This window comes from Bos mutus, chromosome 21 (assembly GCF_027580195.1).
Source record: "Bos mutus isolate GX-2022 chromosome 21, NWIPB_WYAK_1.1, whole genome shotgun sequence".
Taxonomy (NCBI): domain Eukaryota; kingdom Metazoa; phylum Chordata; class Mammalia; order Artiodactyla; family Bovidae; genus Bos; species Bos mutus.
In genome coordinates, this window is record NC_091637.1 from 41714723 (window position 1) to 41718342 (window position 3620).

Genomic DNA, 3620 nt, shown 5'->3' on the forward strand with positions numbered 1-3620 from the left:
TCCTGAACCCTCCTCCCTCCTCCCCCTCAAAATTACTAATCTTTCATAGATTTTTACTTCAAAATACTATGTTGTGGAAAGGGTAGAACGACCAAAAGAAGCAAAATCCCACTTATTCTCTAATATGCCATATGCCTGGTTAAGGGTGCCATTTTAACACAACGCAGGAAAGCTTATGCCCTTCACTTTAATTCAGCATATGGAGGCTTTCACCTTTGGACCTCAGTTCACAACGTGTCAGGCTGCGACTTGAGCAGTAGCTAAAATCAGGATGTTTAACTCTAGCATTCTAGTATGTCTTGCAGGTAGGTCTGTCCGGCATGTTTGTATCATAATAGGGTTAGGTTTAGCGTGTGGGAAGTACGCGGAAGCACAAGAATGATTCTCCAGTTCAGCTCTAATACTTTAATTCTTCTAATCGATCTCTCAGGCCAAACAGCTGCGTTTCAGCGTGTCCTCCAGTGTTCCAGCGGGTTGGAGGCCAGGCTACAAGGTGGCCTCAGGGAAAGACACCTGTGAGGGGCGTGGCCATCCGTCCTGGCTGCCCCTCCCATCTTACTGACTCCTGCGCAGAATGGATTCAGGCCGGATCCACTGGCGCTAACGCTAGCGGAGCCGGGGGCATCCTAGAGTGTGGTGCTGACCGTCTTAATCTAAGTTGGTTTAGTTGTTGGGAGGAATCTCCTGGAGGGCTGGACGCTAGCTTATATCGACAAAGCCTCTGGAACTGGCACAAGGCTACTATGTCACGGGTGAAATATTGGTGACACGTTCCACATTTTGCTGGGAGAACCCGAGCTCGGTCCAAAATCCTAGTGACCCAGAATCCTACTGGCCCAGCAAAGCAACCGATTCGCAAATTCTTAGACTTGGGGGAGATGCCACTTGTTCCAGGCAGGCCCCCAGGGCTGCCTCAGTCTTCGCAGCGGGGCAGCAGGTCCGCATCGCGCCCGTCGCAGACCACGCGGGTCCAACTTGCTAGCAGCTCCTCAAGCAAGCCTCGCTTGCCGCTCCCGGCATGCTCCGTGGGGCTGAGCGCCCCAGAGGACCCATCGTCCGACTTGGAGCCGGTGACAGGGCCCTTACCCAAGATCCTACGGGCACTCATTTGCATATCCCAGCAAGAGGCGAACTCGACAAGTTTCGCGGTTTAGCAGTCAGAATACCAAACATGTGAGCCTTGTGCGTGGATCCGTGAGATCAAATTTCCCTAAAGGTTTCAGAATCATCGAAAAGGTGCACAGTTCGGTCACCGTAACTTAAAGAGATGAGACCTTCCAGAGTTTATATACGCCGTGGACGAAAGGTAATCCGTGCTCGCTTCGGCAGCACATATACTAAAATTGGAACGATACAGAGAAGATTAGCATGGCCCCTGCGCAAGGATGACACGCAAATTCGTGAAGCGTTCCATATTTTGCGCCATTCCCCACCTCCAGACACTTTTTCCCTGAGTAACACAAAAAACTGTGAAGTATTGAGAGGTAGTTTTGGAGGCAGACCTCCGGTTTGCGCTTTCCGACATGCATCCCCAAAGCCTGAGGACACCTGGAATTCTCTCCCACCGGATCCTCTGCCCTCCCAGCGTCGATTCTAGCTCGATGGCTGCCTGGCATCCCCCCGGCCAACGTGTCTCAATTCTATTAAGTTACCTAGCTAATCTTGGTGTCTGCAGTCGAATGCTTGTTTTTACTGGTAAAAATACACTTTGGGTTTTGGGCGCTGAATTTTTATATTTCCCATGACAGAATCCACCCGGTTTAGGTAAGGCGGCAGTTTGAGTGTACCTTAGAAGTCAGATAAAAACAGGCATAGAAAACCCGTCTCAGAAAGACTTAGTAACCGGCTTGCTGCTTCTAGCCAGTTTTCAATTGATCCGGAAAGCTCAAGGATCCACCGGCCAACACTGAGTTCACTCTTTGGTAACAGTCCTTGCTTTTGTGTAGCTCACAGTCTGAGAAAAGAGTACGAATTCCAGTCAAAAACGACCAAAGTCACAAAGTAGGCCCGAGAAACGTGTACTACTGTTGCTTACTTCCTATAGCAAGGATTCATTAACAGCAATAATTCATTTATTTAATAATTCAGAAATGATTTGGTAAGGATTCATTGAGCATTTCATGTTTCAGGCAGCCTTTAGTGCTAAGATCTAGACCCACCTGCGCCTCTGCTTTGTGTTGTCTAGGGAGACAGATCAAAAGGCGATTTCAGAACTTTCAAGCTCTGTTAAGGAAATGCAAGATTTCTTATGTCCAAGATAACGTAGAAACGACATCACTTCAGTCAGTCGCTCAGTCGTGTCCGACTCTTTGCGACCCCATGGGCTGCAGCACGCCAGGCCTCCCTGTGATCACCAACTCCCGGAGTTTACTCAAACTCATATTTGCACATAAATTTACAGATGTAACTCAGCTTCATTCTCATTTCATAGATTGCCTTGCACGAATATTTTTCATAATATATTTTATACTGAAAAATCACAAATTCAGCATTGCGTGCCAGACGTTGTGCTTCACCGAAGGCGTTTCCTTTGGGCTTGAAACAGTATCTGGACCGTGGGAAGAAGAGCAAAATATGGAACGCTTCACGAATTTGCGTGTCATCCTTGCGCAGGGGCCATGCTAATCTTCTCTGTATCGTTCCAATTTTAGTATATGTGCTGCCGAAGCGAGCACGTTATGCGCCATCCACCACAAGATATATAAGGTACGGATATCTTTCCTCCTTTATAGTTATGGTGACCAAGCTGCGCCTCTCCCCAGCGAACGCGGAACATTTTGGGAAATTTGATTTGGTGCAGTCACTCACAAACCTCGCACGTTTGGTGCTCGACAACTAAACGGAGTCTAGTTCACCTCTTGGTGGGATATGCAAATGAGCGCCCGGAGCATCTTGGGTAGGGGGGGTCTCGTCGAGGGCCCCAGGGCCCCGGGTCCTCCTGCGGGAGTGCTCGGCCCGTGGAGCATGCTGGGAGCGGCGAGCTGCGCGCTGCAGGAGCCCGCGGACCAGCGTGACAAGCGCGCTGGGTGAGGCGGACGCTCTTCGGAGTGGGCCGCCCGCCTCCCTTTAGAGCTCGTAGTTTCCCAGTTAAACTTTCTTTGATGAGTACTTGGGAGAAAAAAAAGAAAAGTAATCACCCATTATCACACCTCGAAAAGTTAAGGTAATTCCGTAGTCTCACCTAATATTCACTCAACGTTCCAATTTCCTTGGTTGTTTAAAAGATGTCTTCCAAAGAAGGTTCTGTCCTCCCACGTTATGTTTGGTTGCTGTGCTTCTTAGGTCTCATTAATTTCCTAACATCCCATCTCCACTCCCCCCTCCCCCACCGCCATTTCTCTTCATGATACTGATTTGTAGGGCGAACCGGATATTTACACCATGAAACGTAACATTTCTTTCATTTGGCTCGTTTATCACTGATGATGTCGTTTAACTTGTTTCTCCATGTTTTTTGAAAATATATAGTTAGATATAAAGCTGTAATTAGATCCTGGTATAATTTACTAGGCTTTAGAGGCGCCCTGGTAGCACGTATCCTTTCCTATCGCATCTCAACAAAAGGCAGGTAATGTCTGGCTGAATCAGTGGGTTCAGGTGAGGTCACCAGCCCGAACCCT

General features: G+C 48.4%; 2 non-coding genes across 2 annotated transcripts; one reads left to right on the forward strand and one right to left on the reverse strand.

Moving 5' to 3' along the window:
- The first annotated feature begins 1313 nt into the window (after window positions 1-1313).
- Window positions 1314-1420, forward strand: LOC138984533 (U6 spliceosomal RNA). The gene has a single exon (XR_011461819.1). It is a non-coding gene; the product is annotated as a U6 spliceosomal RNA (small nuclear RNA).
- Window positions 1421-2568: 1148 nt separating this feature from the next.
- On the reverse strand, window positions 2569-2675 carry LOC138984534 (U6 spliceosomal RNA). Its single transcript, XR_011461820.1, has one exon. It is a non-coding gene; the product is annotated as a U6 spliceosomal RNA (small nuclear RNA).
- Window positions 2676-3620: the final 945 nt, after the last annotated feature.